Source organism: Schistocerca gregaria, chromosome 7 (genome assembly GCF_023897955.1).
Source record: "Schistocerca gregaria isolate iqSchGreg1 chromosome 7, iqSchGreg1.2, whole genome shotgun sequence".
Lineage (NCBI taxonomy): Eukaryota > Metazoa > Arthropoda > Insecta > Orthoptera > Acrididae > Schistocerca > Schistocerca gregaria.
Genome location: NC_064926.1, coordinates 330,839,946 through 330,853,251, shown reverse-complemented (window position 1 = coordinate 330,853,251; position 13,306 = coordinate 330,839,946). Strand labels below are relative to the sequence as shown.

Here is a 13,306-nt window from a genome sequence, read left to right as displayed (position 1 = left end):
CCTCGGCTATGATAATGGGTGGGCTTCCAGTTTGGTGCAGATTTTTGAACATGAATCCACTTTGAAAATCTTCGTACCAATTACGGTTCTTATTAAATGAAATAGCTTCTCGTTTGACCTTATAAGGCTTAATCAACGCTGTTTTACATCTACCCGCCCCATTGATATTGCAGGTGGTAACTGGGAATTTAAATCTGGACATAGTGGCAGTCGCGAGGGCACGATATGCAGAAGTAGACATACTTGTGTTTGCCAATGTGTTATATACAGGGTGGATAAAATATAATTGGCCCAGGAAAATACTTCATCCACCTTCACGTAGGCAACCCAACTTACGTCAACCGCCCCCTTTGCAAATGATTCAAGTCGATTTGCTTATCATGAAATGTTTACCGGCCAGTTCTATTTTATCCACCTTGAATAACTGTGGTTCGTTAATTTTTCTTGGGTCAGCCGGCCCCCCTCCCCCTCATTCACCTCCCGCTTGGTTCCATCGGAAGTAAAAATCGCTGTGTTTTTTTTAAAACAAGTAAGCCAACGTTACAAAATTTAAAGTGCTTGGTCTGGAATTGATATTGATGAATTGTAATTTGGAATTCAGGATAGAAAGGTCAGGCGTTACCGTTGGTAGTCACCGTGCAAGACGATGGCGAAAACCACTCATCGTTCTCGAAATGTTTGTGTTTCTCGATACATCTATATTATCACTATAATTTTTGCTATCTGTATTTTCGTCGGCAGCGTGCAAGACGACACTCATTCTGCAGCGAGAACACCATTCTGAGTTTCAGCGTTCTATCAAAGCTTTATGAACATCAGACTACGACCATGGTATTCTACGTATGGCTTGACAAGAACTGAAAAATCATTTATGGTATCTGTCTCCTCACTTCGATGATTTGTGATTTTTTTTTTTACCCTTGAAGGTATTTTAAAAGTAATGACTGTTTTTCAACATACTTGCAGCACAAATATTGTATATCGTGTTTTTGAAATTCAAACAGCAATATTAACAATTACGTTGCGAGTAATAAAGTTGGTTAACCAGCTAGTTACGCACATTTTTGTTAGATGCGAAATGAGATAATTCTGCGACTTTACATATTTTTCGAATTTAGGGACTAAGGAGTATGAATTTCTCAAATCAAGATCAAATTCTTGTCGGGTTTTCAGCCGAATCAAACTGTCACCTGCATACAATATTTCTGCTTTCCACTTGGCCGATATCATCAGGTGTGAAAAGCTAAGGCACTTATCGCCGATAGCCGTGAACGACGGGGATCTTATACGCAGCGAAAATACGAAAGCCATGCGCAAAGGTCTAATCATTGCTACTGTCCCCTTGCACAACAAGAGTTGCACTGTCTCTAGTGGCGAATACTGTCGAAAAACGTTATATCATTAAAGAGTATTGCTCATAGACGGCCGATTCAAATGCTTCCCTACCTTCTTTCTTTCTTATTACGCTCAAATTGCGTACATCTTATTACTTTGTGAACTAAGCCGGGAAGGGGGTGAAGGCACGAAGAAAAGAGAGGCAGAGAAATAATTGGAATTTCATGCTCCTTAATGTACAGTACTATCAACAGCAGGTGTTCGCTTAATAACGTACGTGAGTGTTTCTAATGTATGGTAGAGGAAAAAAGATTACAGTCCAATGTCCCGTCCGCAACGGTGTCAGTAATCAGAGAAGAAGACAGATTGGATACAGATGGCAAGGAAATAGACTCCCCGCTTTACGAAAGAGCCCTCGCTTTTCCCAAACACGAATAGAGTGACTTAACTGTGACTCATTATCACTCGGTATAGGGTGATGTAGCTGTAATTGGTTCGAAGATAGCTAATATGTAATGATTTGGAGATTGTAAATGAGACAGTTTACAAATAACAGTTTCACTGGTCAGCATGCGAATACATCAAGCATTCCAAAACATCTGAGAAGATACTTACGATCACGAAGACTATAGTAGGGGGCCCTTGACGCGTAAATTTCACGCCAGTTTGTTGAATACTTTATGGCTTAAGCCATCCAGTTTACTAATCTGTATTCTTAGCAGTAAGTCTTCCGTCAGCCACAAATCGGAGATTCATGCCTGATCACTGCTGCTCTCTTGCAACTGAGATATCCTATCCATCGCTGTGGTCGATAAAAGCGTACGTATTAACATCATGTTTATGTAAATATAATAAAAATTGTCCAGGTGCGGGCAGGACTAACGTACTGAGGGTTCGTACAAACTGGACAACATTTATAGACAGTTTATTCATTCCAGAATCGAGACTCTGGACGATTTTTGCCTGTTATCGACATTTATACTCTCAAGATATCGGTCCCACGGATACAAAGACTTTCGACAACGCTTTAGTTTAACAATATACGAAGATTGACTGAAAAGTAAAGCCTCCATCTTAGTAACTCTTCAACAGTTGGCAGCATTGGTAAGCGGAAGGTACTGGCTCGTTCCGTAGCCTCTTCTCTATAGCTCCAGTTGGCGAAAAGCCTTAGCACTGAAGGGTTTTGTTGTTACAGTGTAAAATTATGAAACCCTGCGCAGACAGTCGGTCAATGCGATTTAAGCAACGTGCAGTCACTGAATTCTTGACAGCTGAAAGTGCCGCCGCAAAGGAGATTCATCGGAGAATGAAAGCAGTTTATGGTGATTGTGTTGATGTGAGTACTGTGCGTCGTTGAGCGAATAAGTTTAAAGATGTTGAGTCGGCAACATCTGACCTGCGTGACAAACAAAGAATTGGACTTCCTGTAACAGCAACCACCGAGTTTCACAAGCAAACTGTTGACCGCTTGATTCAGGACGATCGTCTTATCACTCAGAGAGAAATCACAAGAACAATCGGCATTTCACAATAACGTGTGGGTCACATTATTGCTTTGCTTGACTACCGGAAGATCTGTCCACGATGCCTACCCCGCACTTGACTACTTCACAAAACGTTTTCATCGTTGGCGGAAATTTATCCAATTGGCTGGTGATTATTTAGAAAAGTGAATATTGGTAATTAAAGGTCACATTCTAAGGATTATTTCTGCGTTGGATTTATTAAAATATTCCCATCCAAAACCCAATTAACGAAAGTGGAGGCATCACTTTTCATTCAACCCTTGTAAATGTAACCAAGTATGCAGGAGGCAAACGATCGTTATTATAATAATCAGCAGTTCTCTATTCAAGACTTACCTGATGTTTGACTTATACCATCGCAACCCGGTCAGTCTGAATGTAGAACTACTGATCGTTTTAATTTCAAACAAAACGTTGGATATAAAATGACAAAAATATTTTTCGCGTGATATAATTACAAAATTACAATTTTCGGATTATTTTCTTTGTTTCTACTGTGAAACCTTCCTTTTTGCCAAATTTCATGGCTCTAGGCCAACAGGAAGAACCATATAGTTTCTGAGTGAGTTTGCGATTTTTAAAATATGCGACATAAATGGTCATATCTTCTGGTGCATTGACTTAGAAGCTTCAATGTTTTACACCGCCAAGGGACCATAAACCTCAGTATGTGACATTAATTTCAAGTTGATACCTCTCTGAGAAAAGAAGGTTTTTAACAGTCGGACGAACAGACAGACGGACAACTAAGTCACCCTACAAGGGTTCCGTCTTTACCGACTGAGGTGCGGAACCCAAAAAATCATTATAAATGATAAATGCTTATATTGCGGCAAGATATAGGAACCAAGCAGCAATCGAATCAGTGAAAAACTTCACCATCGCGATCGCAGAAAGCAAAATATATGACAACGAACGTGAAATCAAAGTTGATTTGGTTCTTCGACAGAGTAGGAATAATTCACCACTAACTTTTTCCCCTAAGCACAAGAGCTTACCAGCATTATCATCTACTATTGCCAAAATGATAGCGCAAGTCTTTGTGGGAGAAACTATCCAACATTGTGGCAATCAAGGATTCGCTCATTGAGGTAACTTTTAGTGAAAAACAAAATGGGAACATAAGATTTTGTCTCTGTGGGGTTCCACACTCTCCAGACGCCTAACAAAAATAAGCATGGTCCTTAATGACATGAAATACACATGTTACAAATGTGTTTGAAAATGACGCTTAGTCGAAATTAGCTAACCGTACGATTATATAAACAAGGCATTACAGCCTTCTACTGTCCATGTTTACGTTTATTAAAAAATGGGGACAGTTATGCATTAACACTACTGACTGGATATTGAGAGAACTGTTCCCAGAATGCAGACGACATGCAAACAAAATCGTTCACAAGTGAAACAGCATTAATGAAAATAATCACTCTAGGTGAAACTTTCTTAGGGGTTACAGGTGGTCACAACTGATTCAAAACTACATAGGGTGTTCTTCCTAACAGCATTCAACCACGTTTTTTCTGATGTTTCGGCAGGTGTTTGCCATTTGTTTTGCATTATGCAACTGCAGTCAGCCCAAACAAATGCTGCTCATTATTTCTTTCAAGCGACTGTAAGCTTAAAGGGTCTGTTTGTTTCCTGTTACAAACAAAATGATTTTTAGGCGGTATTTTACTTGCCCTTCGATATAGCGATCCCAATTTTGTAAAATGCCATTTGCATTTTAGAGATGTGTGTTAAGGCGGAGAATAAAACATGAATGAATAACGAGGACTCAAGTAGCGACTCGTGTGCCCCCCTGGCCCGCGCTATCTTCTACCGCCATACAGCAGCACTGCTGCTCAGTTGCTACTGGAGTAGTGGTTACTCCGTGTTTTATTGCCGGAGTTAATTACGCATCGCTAGCACGATTATCTCACTTCACATATTAGGAACCGCTCTACCTAACGGGAACGTAAAACTCGCTTTAAAAATAATTTTGTTTGTGACAGGATCAAACGGACGCTTTCCATCGACGTTGGGCGTCGGATGAACAGCAACATAAGCAGCATTTGTGTGGGCTGACTCCAGTTGCACACCGCAAAAACAAAATAGCAGGTATCTGTCGAAGCACCAGATAACACACGTCTAAAGACTCTTAGGGAGGGACACCCGGTATAACTGTGCTAATAGTGTTCTGCCTTGACCAAAAACAATATTCTTCTTAAACGTCCACACATGTTTCGGAACGTTTCACCATCATCAGTGGGTAAATTTTATTTTCTATCGAATAGCAGGTATACATTTTGTGTGATAATATATACAATTCTGAGACTGTGGTATTCATATAAATACACTGTTGACGGCGAAACATCACCAAAACATGTATGGCTGTTAAGGAGACCTGTGTGTGTTCAAGGCAAAAATCATTGTTCCACGGTCATCAATATGAAAGCAAACAGGAGTAATGGCCAAGCCTTAACCACAAGATGAAGATTCAGAACCCCATGTAGCTGAGACACCTGGCAGGAGAACCTTCACTAGCGCACCTCCGCTCACAGGAAGGAAATTTACTTTAAATCCTTTCTTGTATAATCTCTGCTTTGTAACTTGCCTTTCGGGGCAAAACCCCCACTTTTGTTTCACCTGAACCCAAGCGTAGCTAAATGCTTCCCACATGTGGCTGAGAGCTTCCAATGGATTCCGGCGTAGAATAAATATTTCAAGGACTGCAAGTGAGCGTGAGAGCTATCTTCTAACAATCGTGAGAAAAGGAGAAATATGAATCCATCTATAATAAGTACGGTGAACGAGAAGGTAATATTTGCGCGAACTCACTCTCACTCTCTCTCTCTCTCTCTCTCTCTCTCTCTCTCTCTCTCTACTGAACTTCAACACTTTATCTAATCTTGGGTTGTTAAAACGTGACTCAGTCTTGTCACACAGAAGGAAAATATATGGTCACACCTGGATACGACCAAGGTGCGGTAGCTCAAATTCAAGAACCTTTCAGTACACTTCGATATTAGGTCTACCCATCAGAACTAAACTATCGAGGACAATGGTCCCACAATTCCAGTGACTAAACATTTCAGTTCAAAAACTGTCTAGATCAATACTGTTTCTATTTCATATATTTTGCTATCTAATTCTGCGGCTATAAATCACACAAGCAGTTAACACTCTGAAGACTCCGGCAACAATTTGGAAATAGAAATGAATGAAGTTCTTAACAGCCGAAACAAATACAGTTTCTTCTTTTCCTGTGTAATTCCTCGATGGTGCAGCGTCCACTTCATTTCTTTTGATTTAGCATTATCCTGTTGATGTGGCCGTATGTTCTGCGCGCAGTCACACCATTGCCTCAACAACCGTGTTCGTTTTACCCTTTATTAGGCAGAGGTTTCAATGCTTTTTTATGAGGGTTTCCTGTGAAATGATGGTAAGTTACGTTATTGGCAAGGTAAAGGGACCAGAGAGGTAGTCCTGAAGTTGCGGTTGATAACAGAACCATGACTGAACAAAAATCGAGACACGGTAATATGATTTTTCGACCTGGAAAAAGCGTTCGACAATGTCAGACGGTGCAAGACGTTCGAAATTCTGAGAAAATAGGGATAAGAAATAGGGAAAGACGGGTAATATAAATTATGTACAAGAACCAAGAAGGAACAGTAGGAATGGAAGACCAGGAAAGGGAAGGGTAAACTGGCTGGGCTGATAGCAGGAAATTTAAAGGGGGGAGGAACTACATCTCATGGTGGAAACTCTTTTTTAGTGTAAGATCAGTGTCCAGTGGGAAACTCAGCCAGGCAAGTACTAAAGATGTTAAAAAAGTTCAAGATACTCACAAAAGTAAAGTGAAAAATAATATTAGTATATTTCATCAAAATATTGGGGGATTGAAGAATAAAAGTACTAAAGATGTTAAAAAAGTTCAAGATACTCACAAAAGTAAAGTGAAAAATACTGTTAGTATATTTCATCAAAATATTGGGGGCTTGAAGAATAAAATTGATGAGCTTCTGCTTTGTTTAGAAGATATAGAAACCAAGAATGTAATAGATATACTATGCCTGTCTGAGCATCACATTGTCACTGATATGCAAAAGGTTAGCATCAATGGGTACAAATTAGCTGCACATGTAAGTAGAGATAATATGATGAGAGGAGGAGTTGCCATATATGTCAAAAGCTTCCACAGTGCAAAAAATTTAGAAACTAAAAAATTTTGTGTAGAGCAACATATGGAAGCATGTGCCACTGAACTTAAACTAAAGGATGGCACTTTCATAATTGTAACAGTGTATAGGTCCCCCTCAGGGAATTTCCAGCTATTTCTGGAAAACTTGGATGCTTTGTTGTGCTATCTGTCAGACAGGGGGAAGCAAATTATCATTTGTGGGGATTTCAATGTTGATTCCCTGAAAGAGTGTAATAGGAAGAATGACCTTTTAGTATTACTCAGTTCTTTCAATTTGAGCTCCGTCATTGATTTTCCTACTCAGATAACAAAGAACAGCAGTACATTGATAGATAACTTTTTTATAGACCAAGATAAGTTTAGGGACATAAATGCTTATCCTGTTGAGAATGGTCTTTCAGATCATAGTGCACAGCTTGTTACAGTACATGACATAGCTCCATGCAGTACAATAAATCAGACTTTCAAAGCAGTGCGTTCAATTAACAATATAAATATTGCAAACTTTAGGGAAAGCCTACAGCAGCTAGACTGGGATGAAGTGTATAAGGAACCCGATGCAAACTTGAAATATAACTTATTTCACAATACATTTTTAAGGGTATTTGAAAATTGTTTTCCCAAGAAAATAGTTAAACATAATTCCAAGAAAACATATAAAAAACCTTGGCTAACTAAAGGAATAAGAATATCTTGCAACCGCAAAAGAGAACTGTATCTAACAGCAAGATGGAGTACTGACCCCGAAATTGTTCAATATTATAAAAACTATTGTGCGGTACTAAGAAAAGTTATTAAAAAGTCCAGAAGCATGTGTATCATGTCTGAGATCAGTAACTCTGATAATAAAATTAAAGCAATTTGGAATATTATTGAAAGGGAAACAGGGCAACCAAGAGCACAGGAAGACTTTAGTGCAATAAAATTGAATGACAAGTGCACTAACAAACAATCAGAAATTGAAAATATTTTGAATAATCATTTTTTAAATGTTGTGGAGAAAATAGGATCTAGATCTTCACTAGAAGAGGCAAGGCTATTAATAGAAGAGGCCATACCTGCACAGTTTGAAACAGCTGTAATTCCACCAACCTCTCCCTCTGAAATCAGTAAAATAATAAACTCACTGAAAAGTAAAAGCTCTTACGGAATTGATGGCATTTCCAGCAAAGTACTTAAAGCTTGTTCCCCACAGATAAGTAGAATTCTCAGCCACGTATGTAATAGCTCTTTGGAGCAGGGTGTTTTCCCTGATAGACTGAAATATGCCATTGTAAAACCATTGCATAAAAAGGGGGATATGTCGGATGTCAACAACTACCGCCCAATCTCTCTTCTGACAGCTCTATCAAAAATTTTTGAGAAAGTAATGTATTCAAGAGTAGCCTCCCATATTTGTAAAAATAAAGTACTAACAAAATGTCAGTTTGGTTTTCAGAAAGGCTTTTCAACAGAAAATGCTATATATGCTTTCACTGATCAAATATTAAATGCTCTGAATAACCGGACATCACCCATTGGTATTTTTTGTGATCTCTCAAAGGCCTTTGATTGTGTAAATCATGGAATTCTTTTAGATAAGCTAAATCATTATGGTTTGAGTGGGGCAGTGCACAAATGGTTTAATTCATACTTAACTGGAAGAATGCAGAAAGTTGAAATAAGTGGTTCGTGTAATGTTAAAACAGCTGATTCCTCAAACTGGGGTGCTATCAAGCACGGGGTCCCACAGGGTTCGGTCTTAGGTCCTTTACTGTTCTTGATATACATTAATGACTTACCATTCCACATTGATGAAGATGCAAAGTTAGTTCTTTTTGCTGATGATACAAGTATAGTAATAACATCCAAAAACCAAGAACTAAGTGATGTAATTGTAAATGATGTTTTTCACAAAATTATTAAGTGGTTCTCAGCAAACGGACTCTCTTTAAATTTTGATAAAACACAGTATATACAGTTCCGTACAGTAAATGGCACAACTCCAGTAATAAATATAGAATTTGAACAGAAGTCTGTAGCTAAGGTAGAATTTTCAAAATTTTTAGGTGTGTCCATTGATGAGAGGTTAAACTGGAAGCAACACATTGATGGTCTGCTGAAACGTCTGAGTTCAGCTACGTATGCTATTAGGGTTATTGCAAATTTTGGTGATAAGAATCTCAGTAAATTAGCTTACTATGACTACTTTCATTCACTGCTTTCGTATGGCATCATATTCTGGGGTAATTCATCGTTGAGTAGAAAAGTATTCATTGCACAAAAACGTGTAATCAGAATAATTGCTGGAGCCCACTCACGGTCATCCTGCAGACATCTATTTAAGGATCTAGGGATCCTCACAGTAACCTCACAGTATATATATTCCCTTATGAAATTTGTTGATAATAATCCAACCCAATTCAAAAGTAATAGCAGTGTGCATACCTATAACACCAGGAGAAAGGATGATCTTCACTATGCAGGGTTAAATCTGACTTTGGCACAGAAAGGGGTAAATTATGCTGCCACAAAAGTCTTTGGGCACCTACCAAACAGCATCAAAAGCCTGACAGATAGCCAACTAACATTTAAAAATAAATTAAAAGAATTTCTAGATGACAACTCCTTCTACTCATTGGCTGAATTTTTAGATATAAAGTAAGTATAAAAAAAATAAAAAAAAACTTAATCATTAGTGTCATGCAATATTTTGTGTAATGTAATTTCTTGTACAGACATCTTTTATTAACCTGACACGTTCCACATCATTACGAAGTGTCGTATTCATGATCTATGGAACAAGTATTAATCTAATCTAATCTAAAGTACTCCGATTAAAATGGGTGAAAGACAGGGATGTACATACTATTTCGCCCCTGCTGTTCAATCTTTACGTCGAAGAATCAATGACGGAAATAAATTTTCAAGAATGGAACTGAAGTTCAAGGTGAAAGGACATCAATGAAAAAATTCGCTGACTACACTGGTATCCTCAATGACAGTGAAGAAGGATTACAGGATCTGTTGAATGGAATGAACAGTCTAATAACTACAGGATATGGATTGAGAATAAAACGAAGAGCGTAGCAGAAATGAGAACAGCGAGAAACTTAGAATTGGGGAGAACAAAGTGACAAAGTTAAGAAATTCTGCTGCCTAGATAGCAATATAATCCGTGCCGTGGAGAACGGATCAAAGTGGACACAAAGAGCAGACTATCAAAGGTAAAAAGAGCATTCTTGGCCAACAGAAGTCTGCTAGTTTGAAACATAGGTGTTAATTTGAGGCAGAAATTTCTAACAGTTTACGTTTGGGGCACAATATTATATGGTAGTGAATGATATACAGTGAGAAAACCTGAACAGAAGAGAATCAAAGCGTGTGAGAAGTGGTGCTACGGAAGAACACATTGAGAATAAGGTGGACTGACAAGGTAAGGAAGGAGGAGGTTATCCGCAGAATCGAAGAGGAAAGGAGTAAGAGAAGAAGAAGTGACAGGATGACAGGACATACGTTACCAGTTGTCCCTAGATTGGAGGATTCGTCTTCCAACCTGAGAGTCCAAGAGACCCGGCTACGAATCGGGACAAAGCTGCAACTACTGTTCGTTCCCTCCCCTTGTCACCTTGGCTGCACGGACCTACTTGTTAACTGCGGACGCACACTACGGATCGGTTCATGAGTTTACAAATAGCACAGCCAGCCTTCTTTCGGTTGCTGAAATCAGACGCCTTCAAATCTCTGACAGTAGTATTGTGGAAGTTGCCGCCATTTTGAGTTAAAAGTGAGGTCTCATTACCATGCGTTCGAGCACTACGTGTGGGCAGCAGTCACGTTGGTTGCTACTGCGCCGTTACACCGTTTGTACCGCGAGCACACTGAATCGCGACCTCACAAAGTCTAATGTTGTATGCTTTTTTTGTTCGGCCTTTGCACCTGTTTTCGTAATTCGGATCTCACAGTATCTCCCCCCCCCCCCCCCCTCCCTCCCTCTCTCTCTCTCTCTCTCTCTCTCTCTCTCTAGCGACTGGGCGCATTGCCGTTCACCAGAAGGTGATCTCATGTATTACACCAACAGCAAGGTGGACTGTAGATTTCTATACATGACTACAATCCATATAATTTTTCCTTTACTCCTTGCTCAATATACAGATTGAATAATATCAGGGATAGGCTGCAACAGAAGAGAAAGTCGTAGCGGGCCGCATCAAAGGAGTTAGAAGACTGATGGCTTTTTATGAGGATTTTAACTGTATCAGTATGATCTACAGTTCTTACACCACTGGGTTTGAAAATTCTGCTCTTAACTGACGACTAGTTATAAAGTTATTATTTGAGCCTTTTAAACAATGTATCCCCCTCTCTAGTTCGAGATCTGTGCTTGCACGAAGGCTTCAAAAGCATACGTGGTGTCATACAGCTAGAGTGAGGCGAGAAAGGGTGGCATTTTCTTGGGAGGATGACGTAACGGGCGACACAGTGGTTACACAGGCTGTCGACGCATGTGCAGCACAGAGCTCACGTCCCCTCCCTAGACCCCTTCCCCCTCTCCCCCCTTCAGGTGTTGTCTGTCGGCGACGCCCGATGAAACATCCGCAGGCGTCTCACGCCGCACCGCTCGCTTCCTTACCGAGCGCCAGTAGGCTATACAGTTGTCATGCAAATTTCACAGCGAGAGGGAGGGGGGGGGGGGGGGGGCGGCGGCCTTCAAGCCGCAGATGTGCCACGCTTCCCAATGCCGCGTTTGATGTTGAGACAGCGCAGACAAACACCTGAGTCAGGCGGGGCTTTTAGCCGGGGGATTTAAACGTCTCCAATATATTTTGCACTTGTCTCTGAACAATCTGCGACAGCCAATGCAGCTGTCAGCGTCGAAGGAAAACGAAAACCAAAGCAAACACACGCGCGCGCACGCGCACACACACACACACACACACACACACACACACACACACACACACACATGTTGCGACGTCTTAAAAGTAATGGTACCTTCAACAAATAATAACTTGATTTGAGTAATATTAGAAGTGCTTTTTTTCTGTGTCGGTCCGCTTCCATGTTGTACTCTTATACCCTACATTTTACACTATGCAGTGTTTCAGACTCTCTGAGTAGCTTGCCGTTGATAAAAGTGTTTGCACAATTGCTCTGGAATACACTCACAATGTACCTCTGCCGGAAATTTTAACACGGTCGTATACAGCTCTGAGATGGCAATTGCGATAGCATTACGGGTATACAGGGTGGAAAAAAACATAACTCTATACACTACGGGGGCAAAAATCGTGCAATACCTCTAAATATCGTGTCGCGCCCTCTTTGTGCCTGGCGCAGTGCTGCAACTCGACGTGACTCATTGGAAGTCCTCTGCAGAAATACTGGACCACGCTGTGTCAATAGCCATCCATAATTGTGAAGGTGTTGCCGATGCACGATTATGTGCACGAACTGACCCCTTGATTATGTCCCTTACATGTTCGATGGGTTTCATGACATGCGAATGGGGTGGCCAAATCGTTCATTTGTACTGTCCAAAAAGTTCTTCACACCAATCGCGAACAACTGTACCCAGGTGACACAGTGCATTGTTGTTTGGGAATATGAAGTTTATGAATGGCTGCAAATGGTTCCAAGTAGCCGAACATAACCACTTCCAGTCAATGATCGGTTCTGTTAGACCAAAGGAGCCAGCCCACACTAGGTAAACACAGCTCATACCTTTAAGGATCCACCACCAGCCTGCACGGTGCCTTGTTGAGAACCTGGGTCCATGTTGTCGTGGGGTCAGCGCCACCTTCGAACACTACCCTCAGCTCTCACCAACTGAAATCAGGACTGATCTGACCAGACCACGGTTTTACAGTCAGCTAGGGTCCAACTCGATATGCTCACAAGCCCAGGGGAGGCGCTGCAGGCGATGTCGTGCTGTTAGCAATGGGAAACGCCTCAGTCATCTGGTGTCATAGCGGAATGATTCTAAATATGAGAAAATTCAATTAGTGAGTCTTACTAAACTGCTCTCCTAGAACCCAGTAAAAGTTGCAGGTTACTTATCTAAAGGCTTCCAATGACAAAAAATTTATTTTCATACATCGCACAATTACTGACGGAATTGAGAACATTAAAATGCCATCATTGTTGTTGTTGTGGTCTTCAGTCCAAATACTGGTATGAAGCAGCTCTCCATGTTCCTATATTCTGTGTAAGCCCCATCTCCGAGTAACTACTGCAACCAATATATCTCTGAATCTGCTTATTGAATTCATATCTTCGT

General features: G+C 40.4%; 1 protein-coding gene across 1 annotated transcript in view; it reads right to left on the bottom strand.

The window, feature by feature from the left end:
* The window catches only part of LOC126281513 (protein kinase C and casein kinase substrate in neurons protein 1), a 525,973-nt gene that overhangs the window by 368,521 nt on the left and 144,146 nt on the right, over positions 1 to 13,306 (bottom strand). The gene's annotated exons all lie outside the window — the stretch shown is intronic.